The following is a 13127-nucleotide window of genomic DNA, read 5'->3' as shown; positions in this document are numbered from 1 at the left end:
TTCTTCTCCTCTCCTCTCCTCTCCACCTTTGTCCTCTCCCCTCCCTCCTTTCCCACTCCCTTCCCCGCAGTGTGCTTCTCCTCTCCTCTCCTCCTTTGCCCTCTCCCCTCCCTCCTCTCCCACTCCCTCCCCACCGCTCCCTTCTCTACCCCTCCCCAATTTCATGGCACTCCCACCTCTCCCCCTCTCTCTATCTCTCTCTCCCTCGCACACGTAAATAACCTCTAATCTAGACAGGCCCAAGCCTCTCATCTAACAAAATTTCTGCCGGTATCTTTCTCTCCCCACCCCTCTCCCCTCTCCCCCCGAATACACCCCAATAAACCAACTCAAAATGCCTCACCCTTTGAAGTATCGTCTCCGCTCTCCCGAGTTACATTTTAAAATTTACCCGGTCAATTAGAACAAACTTGTCGACCTTCCTGCAGGTAATCTGAGATGCTTCAACTTGCTTCCCTCCTACAAGACTAAACACGAATTATGGTCACGTTCGAAACTTGTTTTTCAGGTGTTGAGAAATCTCCCAGTCTCTCTCTCACACTCTCTCACACTCTCTCTCTCTCTCAGGGGGATATCCATACACTGACCTGTGTCTCCCAGTCCCTATCTCTCTCTCTCAGGCAGATATCTGTGCAGTGGCCAGTATCTCTCAGTTCAGGGCCTGTCCCACTTATGTGATTTTTCAGAGGACTGCCGCTGACTGTCAAGTTTGCGGGCATTCGCCTGAAAAACGGGAAGTGGAACGGCGAGAGTCATGAGAGGAACACACGCACACACATCGCAAAGGCGGGGGCCAGGGAAAGCGGGGCAGCTCTGTCTGAAATTCACACGGTTGAAAGCCAAGGTGATACAGACACACACCGCGATGAACAGGAACCTTAAACATAGAAACATAGAAAATAGGTGCAGGAGTAGAGGCCATTCGGCCCTTCGAGCCTGCACCGCCATTCAATATGATCATGGCTGATCATCCAACTCAGTATCCCATCCCTGCCTTCTCCCCATACCCCCTGATCCATTTAGCCACATCTAACTCCCTCTTAAATATAGCCAATGAACTGTGGCCTCAACTACCTTCTGCGGCAGAGAATTCCACAGATTCACCACTCTCTGTGTGTGAAAAAAAAATGATTTTGTCATCTCGGTCCTAAAAGACTTCCCCCTTATCCTTAAACTGTGTGTGGCCCCTAGTTCTGGACTTCCCCAACATCGGGAATAATCTTCCTGCATCTAGCCTGTCTAACCCCTTAAGAATTTTGTAACTTTCCATAAGATCCACCCTCAAAAGCGAGTACAAGCCGATTCTATCCAGTCATTCTTCATATGAAAGTCCTGCCATCCCAGGAATCAGTCTGGTGAACCTTCTCTGTACTCCCTCTATGGCAAATATGTCTTCCCTCAGATTAGGAGACCAAAACTGTACGCAATACTCCAGGTGTGGTCTCACCAAGACCCTGTACAACTGCAGTAGAACCTCCCTGCTCCCATACTCAAATCCTTTTGCTATGAATGCTAACATACCATTGGCTTTCTTCACTGCCTGCTGCACCTGCATGCCTACTTTCAATGACTGGTGTACCATGACACCCAGGTCTCGTTGCATCTCCCCTTTTCCTAATCGGCCACCATTCAGATAATAGTCTACTTTCCTGTACTCAAATCCTTTTGCTAAGAATGCTATTAAGCGGCTAGTACAAGTCAAGTCAAGTTTATTCGTCACATGCACATACGAGATATGCAGTGAAATGAAAAGTGGCAATGCTCGCGGACTTTGTGCAAAAAGACAAACAAACAAACAACCAAACTACAAACAGAATGGAACAGAATCACATATTATTTTACATATTAAATATTGTGGGCGGAAGGAAAAAGGGGAAAAAACAGCACTTTCAAAAAAAGCAGTAACGTTAGTCCCTGGTGAGATAGGAGTTTACAGTCTGGGAAGAAACTCCTTCTCATCCTCTCCGTTCTCACAGCATGGCAACGGAGGCGTTTGCCTGACCGTAGCAGCTGGAACGGTCCATTGCTGGGGTGGAAGGGGTCTCCCATGATCTTGTTGGCTCTGGAGTTGCACCTCCTGATGTATAGTTCCTGCAGGTGGGCGAGTGAAGTTCCCACAGTGCGTTCGGCCGAACGCACTACTCTCTGCAGAGCCTTCTTGTCCTGGGCAAAGCAATTCCCAAACCAGATGGTAATATTTCCGGACAAGATGCTTTCCACAGCCGCTGAGTAGAATCCTCAGAGACACTCAGAATATCCTCAATTGCCTGAGGTGGTAAAGGCGTTGCCTTGCCTTACTCACGAGTGCTGCAGCGTGTGATGTCCATGTCATATCCTCAGAGATGTGGACTCCCAGATATTTAAAACAGCTCACCCTATCCACAGTATCCTCAATGGTGTGCACGTCCTCGGATGATGTGCCCTCCTAACGTCCACGATCAGCTCCTTAGTTTTTTTGATGTTCAAGAGGAGGCTGTTGTCCTGACACCAGAGTGCCAGATCAGCCACCTCCTCCCGGTAGGCCTTCTCATCGTTGTCTGAGATCAGGCCCACCACCACAGTGTCAAGTCGCCAAGTCACATTTATTTATATAGCACATTTAAAAAACAACTCTCGTTGGCCAAAGTGCTTTACATTTGTTATAAGAATAATGTAGACAGACAAACTACATACATATATACATATAACCCTCGCTCAGTGGAAAGGCTTGGGAGTATAGATAAGATTTTAGTCTTGACTTAAAGGAGTCGATGAAGGGGGCAGTTCTGATGGGAAGGGGGATGCTGTTCCACAGTCTAGGAGCTGCAACCGCAAAGGCGCGACGCCCCAAAGCTTATGCCTAGACCGTGGGATATTCAGCAGCCCCAAGTCGGCCGATCTGAAGGACCTGGAGGTGGAGTGGTGGGTGAGAAGACTTTTAATATAGGAGGGGGCAGGGCAAGCCCATTGAGGGCTTTGTTGACATGGAGGAGGACCTTGAAATGTTTACGGAACCGCACAGAGAGCCAGTGGAGAGAGGCCAGGATCAGGGTGATGAGGTCCCTTTTTCGATTGCCCGTCAGGAGTCTCGCTGCGGCGTTTTGGACCAGTTGCAGGCGGGACAGGGAAGATTGGCTGATGCCAGTGTAAGGGAGTTGCAGTAATCTGGGCGGGAGGAGATAAATGTGTGGATGATCTTTTCCAGGTCATCAAAGTGGAGGAATTGTTTTATTTTAGCTATCGTCCGAAGCTGAAAGAAGCTAGCTTTTACTACGGCATTGACTTGTTTGTCAAATTTCAGTGCTGAGTCAAATATCACGCCGAGGTTTTTGACGTGAGGTTTGAGTCGTGGGGCAAGGCTTCCAAGGCTGCCTGCTATCATTTTGATTGAGTCCGAGGGGCCGAGAAGGCCGTGTCATCAGCAAACTTGATGATCGAGTAGGAGCTGAACCTGGCCACACAGTCATGTGTGTACAGGGAGCACAGTAGGGGGCTGAGGACGCAACCCTGGGGCGATCCTGTGCTCAGGGTGAGGGACTTCGATGTATTTCCTCCCATCTTGACTACCTGGGGCCTGGCGGTGAGAAGGTCCAGGGCCCAGGCACACAGGGGGTTGTTGAGCCCCATGTGCGTAAGGTAAGTCCTTTATAAGGGCGTGGGGGGGGGGGGGGGGGGGAGGGAAGAAGGGGGCTGGAAGAAGTGGAGACATTTATAAGTATAGAAGCTGGGATGTAATGTTAAAATTGTACAAGGCATTGGTGAGACCAAATCTGGAGTATGGTGTACAATTTTGGTCGCTCAATTATAGGAAGGATGTCAACAAAATAGAGAGTACAGAGGAGATTTACTAGAATGTTGCCTGGGTTTCAACAACTAAGTTACAGAGATAGGTTGAATAAGTTAGGTCTTTATTCTCTGGAGCGCAGAAGGTTAAGGGGGGACTTGATAGAGGTCTTTAAAATGATGAGAGGGATAGACAGAGTTGATGTGGACAAGCTTTTCCCTTTGAGAATAGGGAAGATTCAAACAAGAGGACATGACTTCAGAATTAAGGGACAGAAGTTTAGGGGTAACATGAGGGGGAACTTCTTTACTCAGAGAGTGGTAGCGGTGTGGAATGAGCTTCCAGTGGAAGTGGTGGCGGCAGGTTCGTTGGTATCATTTAAAAATAAATTGGATAGGTATATGGATGAGAAGGGAATGGAGGGTTATGGTATGAATGCAGGCAGGTGGGGCTAAGGGAAAAAAGTTGTTCGGCACGGACTTGTAGGGCCGAGATGGCCTGTTTCCGTGCTGTAATTGTTATATGGTTATTTGGTTATATGTTATAAGAATCCAGACAACTTTTATTAAGCCAGAGATACACAGCTGTGAAGTTTGGCGGGCATTTAACATTACCCCCCCCCCCCCCCCCCTCCCTTGACTCCATTTAAGGACCTAAGCAGTCTTTCCAGGTGTTCGGGGAGTCCAGAACCAGAGGCCACACACACACAGTTTATGAATAAGGGGTCGGCCATTTAGAACGGTGAAGAGGAAACACATTTTCACACAGAGAGTTGTGAGTCTGTGGAATTCTCTGCCTTAGAGGGTGGTGGAGGCCGGTTCTCTGGATGCTTGGTATCATGGTACACCAGTCATTGAAAGTAGGCATGCAGGTGCAGCAGGCAGTGAAGAAAGCGGATGGTATGTTAGCATTCATAGCAAAAGGATTTGAGTATAGGAGCAGGGAGGTTCTACTGCAGTTGTACAGGGTCTTGGTGAGACTGAAAAAGCTACTTTTCTTAACAACTAAACAGGTTCGCTTCTTAATAAACAGACACCACACAAACTGTTTGGTAGACCAGTTCAAAACTTTACTTATTATCGGCCGATGGAAGGGAGCGAGAACCTCAGCTAAGTGACCAATGTAGACACTCGACTGTCCTCGGTCCCCTTCTCTGAACAACAGAATTACATTGCATTAAATAGGGTATTTTTGTCCCCTTAGCCCATTCCACAGACATTAGTCATGGTCAGAGGTACAGGAAAAGGTTTCTGCAGAATGCATCACATCAAAGACATTTTGTTTACATGGTGCAAGATATACTAAAAACATTGGCCATTTGGTTTAGGTCATTTTATCTTCAAAGAGATCTTTCGCTGCTGTTACTTGGTCCCTCATAAACATAGGACACGTTGTTTACAGCATCTTTCTCCAAAGAGATGACTAGCTGTTTCTCTCTTCCTTTCTCGCCTCCTCCCCCATAACATTGGCCATTTGGTCTACAGCATCTTACTTCAAAGAGATCTAGCTCCTCTCTGCTTGTCACTTGGGAGACAATGTTATAGGATTTATTATCTCACACACCGCAACCTGAGGCAAGGCCTAATTTGAGACTAAATATAAGCTGTAAGCTAGCCCAGAAGCCAATTTAATATCTTCTTATATTTTTAACTAAAATTCGGCTTCATCAAGACCACACCTGGAGTATTGCGTACAGTTTTGGTCTCTAAATCTGAGGAAGGACATTATTGCCATAGAGGGAGTACAGAGAAGGGACACCAGACTGATTCCTGGGATGGCAGGACTTTCATATCAAGAAAGACTGGATAGACTCGGCTTGTACTCGCTAGAATTTAGAAGATTGAGGGGGGATCTTATAGAAACTTACAAGATTTCTTCAGTCTGAAGAAGGGTTTCGGCCCGAAACATTGCCTATTTACTTCGCTCCATAGATGCTGCTGCACCCGCTGAGTTTCTCCAGCATTTTTGTGTACCTTTTAAAATTCTTGAGGGGCAGGACAGGCTAGAAGCAGGAAGATTGTTCCCGATGTTGGGGAAGTCCAGAACAAGGGGTCACACAGTTTAAGGATAAAGGGGAAATCCTTTAAGACTGAGATGAGAAAAACATTTTTCACACAGAGAGTGGTGAATCTGTGGAATTCTCTGCCACAGAAGGTAGTTGAGGCCACAGTTCATTGGCTATATTTAAGAGGAAGTTAGATGTGGCCCTTGTGGCTAAAGGGACCAGGGGGTATGGAGAGAAGGCAGGTACGGGATACTGAGTTGGATGATCAGCCATGATCATATTGAATGGCGGTGCAGGCTCGAAGGGCCGAATGGCCTCTACTCCTGCACCTATTTTCTATGTTTCTAAGAGCGAGCTAGATAGGGCTCTTAATGATAGCGGAGTCAGGGGATATGGGGAGAAGGCAGGAACGGGGTACTGATTGGGGATGATCAGCCACGATCACATTGAATGGCGGTGCTGGCTCGAAGGGCCAAATGGCCTTCACCTGCACCTATTGTCTATTGTCTATTGTCTATTGAGGGTGGACAGGATGGGAGCCATATAACCATACAACAATTACAGCACGGAAACAGGCCATCTCAGCCGTTGAAGTCCGTGCCGAACACTTATTTTCCCCTAGTCCCATCTACCTGCACTCAGACCATAACCCTCCATTCCTTTCCCGTCCATATACCTATCCAATTTATTTTTAAATGATCAAAACAAACCTGCCTCCACCACTTCCACTGGAAGCTCATTCCACACAGCAACCACTCTCTGAGTAAAGATGTTCCCCCTCATGTTGCCCCTAAACTTTTGTCCCTTAATTCTCAAATCATGTCTTCTTGTTTGAATTTTCCCTACTCTCAATGGGTACTCTCAATACTCTTCCCCACCCATCATCCACCCTCCCTCAGTGTTTGCTTTCGGAGGGAGCCAAGGATACACACCTAACGCAGGGTGTGCAGGTAATGCATAAACCTGGGAATGTGGTGGCCCTATGCAGTGCAGTTGTCACTAAGGGCAAGCAGGCCACCTCTACAGGGCCTGCCCGGAATTACAAAATTCTTAAGGGGTTGGACAGGCTAGATGCAGGAAGATTGTTCCCGATGTTGGGGAAGTCCAGAACAAGGGGCCACACACAGTTTAAGGATAAGGGGGAAGTCGTTTAGGACCGAGATGAGAAAAACATTTTTTTCCCACACAGAGAGTGGTGAATCTGTGGAATGCTCTGCCACAGAAGGTAGTTGAGGCCAGTTCATTGGCTATATTTAAGAGGGAGTTAGATGTGGCCCTTGTCGCTAAAGGGATCAGGGGGTATGGAGAGAAGGCAGGTACAGGATACTGAGTTGGATGATCAGCCATGATCATATTGAATGGTGGTGCAGGCTCGAAGGGCCGAATGGCCCACTCCTGCACCTATTTTCTATGTTTCTATGTTTCCATAAGATCACCCCTTCATCCTTCTAAACTCCAGTCAATACAAGCCTAGTCTTTTCAATCTTTCCTCATATGACAGTCCCGCCGTCCCAGGGATCAATCTCGTGAACCTACGCTGCACTGCCTCAATCACAAGGATGTCCTTCCTCAAATTAGGAGACCAAAACTGGACACAATACTCCAGATGTGGTCTCACCAGAGCCCTGTACAACTCTCTGTTGAGATGAATTCTTTCTTTCTTTCAAAATCTTTTTAATGATTTTTTTCCCCAAAAAACAAAAAAACAAAACAAAAATGAAACAGAAAAAAAAAGACAGAGCAAAAATAATAGTGATAAACATAACAATGGTATTGATACATAGGGATCAGGATTATATTAATAACAGGTATAACCTAATATGAGACCAGTGTCAAAATACACAATGAATATACACCATCTATGTACATATAGTTAAATCTTTAAAAGGAAACTTATAAACTCTCTGTTGAGATGAATTCTGATTTGCTTGCGGTGCACGGCAACAACATCCTGCTGCTGCCGATTGGCTAGACAATACAAAAATTACTATTGGATCCATTCTGGCAACAGGTCAGATCAGTCGCTAATTGGTCAGATATTCATCGAGCTTGATCCTTAAATCCTGATTGGCTCCAGTTTGCATGGTTATCCACTCCAATCAGCTGCCCCATCTCTCCACTCTTATTTGCGTTGATCTCTAATCCATATATTCTGATTGGTTGGTTGATTCATACAGTGTGGAAACAGACCATTCGACTCAACTTGCCCACACCGGCCAACAATGTCCCAGCTACACAAGTCCTACCTACCTGCGCTTAGACAATAGACAATAGACAACAGGTGCAGGAGTAGGCCATTTGGCCCTTCGAGCCTGCACCACCATTCAATGTGATCATGGGTGATCATCCAACTCAGTATCCAGCCTCCACCGCCCTCTGAGGCACAGAATTCCACAGACTCACAACTCTCTGTGAGAAAAAGTGTTTCCTCGTCTCCGTTTTAAATGGCTTACTCCTTATTCTTCAACTGTGGCCCCTGGTTCTGGACTCCCCCAACATCGGGAACATGTTTCCTGCCTCTAGCGTGTCCAAACCCTTAACAATCTTTTGTTTAAGAAGGAACTGCAGATGCTGGAAAATCGAAGGTACACAAAAAAGCTGGAGAAACTCAGCGGGTTCCCTTAACAATCTGTTTCAAGCTTGGTCCATATCCCTCCAAACCTGTCCGATCCATGTATCTGTCTAACTGTTTCTTAAACAATGGGATATCCAGCCTCAACTACCTCCTCTGGCAACTTGTTCCATACACCCTTTGTGTGAAAAAGTTACCCCTTGGATTCCTCTTAAATCATTTCCCCTTTCACCTTGAACCTATGTCCTCTTGTCCATGATCCAATTACTCTGGGGAAGAGACACTGAAAGAGAGAGGTAGTGGCAGAGAGAATATAAGAGAGCGGGGGATGGAGAGAGACTTACATTGATAGCAGAGAGAGTTGGACGGAGTGCTGGTGGTGGCATGGGAAAGTGAAAGTGAGAGAGATGAGTCATTAACCACAAACCTTGGATTACTGCAGAGGTGCGTGCCATGCTGAAAGCACGAAATGCGGCTTTTAAATCTGGTGATTTGGGAGCTCTGAGAACAGCGAGAGCCAACCTCAACCGCGAAATTAAGAAAGCAAAGCGCGCCCACGGACAGAAAATCCAGGGTTTCTTCCAGGATGATACCAACACCAGGAACATGTGGGAAGGCATCCGGGCCATAACAAACTACAAGGCCCCTCAGATGTCTTGTAAGGATGACACAGACTTTCTAAATGAACTAAATAATCATTTCGGCAGGTTTGAGGCACTGAACACCACTACAATGAGGAAATTAGAGCCTCAACCAGGAGAACAGACACTGTCTTTTGAAACTGCTGAAGTCCGCAAAATCCTGGAGGGTATTGACCAGCGAAAGGCAGCCGGACCGGATAACATACCGGGGCGTCTGCTTAGGGGATGTGTCGACCAGCTGGCTCTGGTTCTGACAAACATTTTTAACATCTCCCTGAACCAGGCCATTGTTCCATCATGTTTCAAGACAGCCACCATCATACCAGTTCCCAAAAAGTCTACAATAACCTGCCTGAATGATTACCGCCCCGTAGCACTCACACCAATAATTATGAAGTGCTTTGAGAGGCTTATTAAGCAGCACATGGTCTCTAAACTCCCCTCCAGTTTTGACCCGTTCCAGTTTGCTTATCGCCCGAACCGCTCCACAGAGGATGCTATTTCCTCTGTAGTCCACCTGAGCCTACAACACCTGGAGGAGAGGAACACCCACGTGCGGATGCTGTTTGTTGATTTCAGCTCAGCATTTAACACGATAATCCCCCAGCATCTGGTGAGCAAACTGGCACCCCTAGGTTTCAATACCACACTATGCAACTGGATCCTGGATTTCCTTTCTGAAAGACCCCAGTCTGTGCGGGTGGGGAAGAACACCTCCTCGGTCATCACACTGAGCACCGGCTCCCCTCAGGGCTGTGTCCTGAGTCCGCTGCTCTTCACATTGATGACACATGACTGTGTCGCCAGGTCCACTACTAACCATATCATCAAATACGCGGATGACACAACAGTAGTGGGCCTCATCCGCAATAACGACGACCAGGCATATAGAGAGGAGGTGGAACAGCTCGTGAGCTGGTGCAGCAGGAACAACCTTCTCCTAAATGTGAACAAAACCAAGGAGATTGTCGTCGATTTCAGAAGGAAAATTCAGCCCAGTCACACTCCACTTTGCATCAACAACTCAGCAATGGAGCAGGTGAAAAAGATCAAGTTCCTGGGGGTGCATATAACGGACACCTTAAACTGGTCCACAAACATTACATCTCTGGCAAAACGGGCACAGCAGCGGTTGTACTTCCTCCGCAGGTTGAGAAGTTTACACCTCCACCCTCCCATCCTCGCCACTTTCTACAGAAGCACAATTGAGTCGGTCATGACCAGCTGCATCTCTACGTGGTGCGGCAGCTGTACAGCTGCGGACTGGAAGTGCCTTCAGAGAGTGGTGAGGACAGCGGAAAAAATCATTGGGACTTCTCATCCTTCCATCATGGGCATGGGGTACAAGCGCTGTCTGATTAGAGCTAAGGGCATTACCAGAGCCCCCACACACCCACAATTTGAACTGTTTATACTGCTTAACTCTGGGAGGAGGTACCGCAGCATGAAGAGCGGGACAACCAGGTTCTGCAACAGCTTCATCCCCCAGGCCATAAGATTACTGAACAATCAACAAAACCGAGGCTAGAACTTTTTAAATATCGACACTTTTAAAAAACTTTTTATATATATTTATTTTACAGAACCATGCACATGAGGCATTTTTATGGACGCACCTAGCACTTTTACTTTTACTATTTACCTGATTGGAGAGTCAAATGCAACGAAATTTCGTTCAAGGTGCACTGTGTCTAGGTGTATATCTGAATGACAATAAAGTTTTCATTCAATCATTCATTCATTCATTCATTCATTCATTCATTCATTCATTCATTCATTCATTCATTCATTCATTCATTATGATGGGGAGAATGAGGTACGGGATATTGAGAGGGAAAAGAAGGTGAGGACAGAGGGAATAAAAGTACAGTCAAAAAATGAGGTGTTTGATAGACAATATGTGATATTGTTACGTGCGCACCAGAACCTGGCGCACTGGCGCGCTCATAACAACTTGTCGCTAAACACCTCCAAGACCAAGGAGCTGATTATTGACTTCAGGAGGTCACATAATGGAGAATACGCCCCAATCTCCATTTATGGGGAAAGTGTGGAGAGACTGTCCAGCTTTAAGTTTCTGAGCACTCACATTTCAGAGGACCTCACATGGTCCACCAACACCGCTGCGCTGGTCAACAAGGCACAGCAACGACTGTTCTTCCTGAGGACATTAAAGAAGACTGGTCTGCCCCAACAGCTGCTGACAACCTTCTACCGCTGCACCACAGAGAGCATATTAACGTATGGCATCTCTGTGTGGTATCCCAGCTGCACGGAGGCGGAGAGGAGAGCTCTTCAGCGCGTCGTCCACAGAGCGCAGAGGATCATTGGGACACAGCTACCAGCCTTGGAGGGCATCTACCACACACGGTGCCTCAGGAAGGCCGTCAGCATCCACAAAGACTGCTCACACCCTTGTAACGGACTGTTCGAACTACTTCCCTCCGGCAGACGTTACAAGGCCTTCTACGCCCAAACCTCCAGACTCAGGAACAGCTTTATCCCCAGAGCTATAGCGGCTCTGAACCGGCCCTGCTGAGTGCCCCCCAACCCCCCTGGACTGTCTCCCTCGGATGGTCACAGTTTATTTATTTATTTATTTTTTTGACATGGGTTGGAAGCTGCATACTAAATCTCGTTGCACTGATGTGCAATGACAATAAAAGATATTATTATTATTATTATTATATTGGAAGTGTGAGAAAAGGGAGTGGGAGAGACTGGGATTTTGAGAAATAGGGAGAGGGAGACAGGCAATGGAGTGATGGAGATTGGGAGTGAGAGAGAGATGGGGGTGGAAGAGAGATAGGGATAGGGGGAATTTACTAGAATGTTGCCTGGGTTTCAACAACTAAGTTACAGAGATAGGTTGAATAAGTTAGGTCTTTATTCTCTGGAGCGCAGAAGGTTAAGGGGGGACTTGATAGAGGTCTTTAAAATGATGAGAGGGATAGACAGAGTTGATGTGATCAAGCTTTTCCCTTTGAGAATAGGGAAGATTCAAACCAGAGGACATGACTTCAGAATTAAGGGACAGAAGTTTAGGGGTAACATGAGGGGGAACTTCTTTACTCAGAGAGTGGTAGCGGTGTGGAATGAGCTTCCAGTGGAAGTGGTGGCGGCAGGTTCGTTGGTATCATTTAAGAATAAATTGGATAGGCATATGGATGAGAAGGGAATGGAGGGTTATGGTATGAGTGCAGGCAGGTGGGACTAAGGGAAAAAAAAAAAATTGTTCGGCGCGGACTTGTAGGGCCGAGATGGCCTGTTTCCGTGCTGTAATTGTTATATGGTTATATGGGATTAGGATAGGGAGTAAGAAAGATGTAAGGTGTGGGAGATAGGGGATGAGGAAAATAAGGAGCGGGAGAGAGATTTTGAGTGGGAAGGAAGGGAATAGGAATGGGCATGGGAGAGGGAGATAGGGAGTGAGAGTGAATGGGTGTGGAAAAGAGATAATGAGTTGGAATGAAAGAGGGAGCAGGAAGCGAATGGAAGGACGCAGGAGAGGGGGACAGGGAGAAATAGAAACATAGAAACATAGAAAATAGGTGCAGGAGTAGAGGCCATTCGGCCCTTCGAGCCTGCACCGCCATTCAATATGATCATGGCTGATCATCCAACTCAGTATCCTGTACCTGCCTTCTCTAATGATAAATAATGTTGAAATAGAAAGAGTGTATGAAAATAAATTTCTGGGTGTGCTTCTTGATCACAAAATCTGCTGGAAACCCCATATAAAACATGTGAGAGCAAAAGTAGCACAGAGTATTGGAGTGATGGGGAAAGCAAGGCATGTTTTGAATGAGAGAGCACTGTATATTCTGTACAGCTCACTTGTGTTACCGTATTTAAATTACGGTGTGGAAGTATGGGGCAACACCTACAAAACCACCGTACATTCACTAAGCACACTACAAAAAAGAGCTATTCGTATAGTAAACAATGTAGGATATCATGAACACACCAATATACTGTATTTAAAATTACACACCTTAAAGATTAAGGATCTGGTAGAATTTAAGACTGCACAAAATAATTTATAAAGCAAAAAATAAACTGCTACCTGTAAATATACAAAAACTGTTCAAAGACAGAGAGGGGGGTTATAACTTTAGAGGGAAACTAAACTTGAAACAGCATTAT

The sequence above is a fragment of the Amblyraja radiata genome, unplaced genomic scaffold (genome assembly GCF_010909765.2).
Source record: "Amblyraja radiata isolate CabotCenter1 unplaced genomic scaffold, sAmbRad1.1.pri S103, whole genome shotgun sequence".
Lineage (NCBI taxonomy): Eukaryota > Metazoa > Chordata > Chondrichthyes > Rajiformes > Rajidae > Amblyraja > Amblyraja radiata.
Note: the sequence above shows the minus strand (reverse complement) of the source record.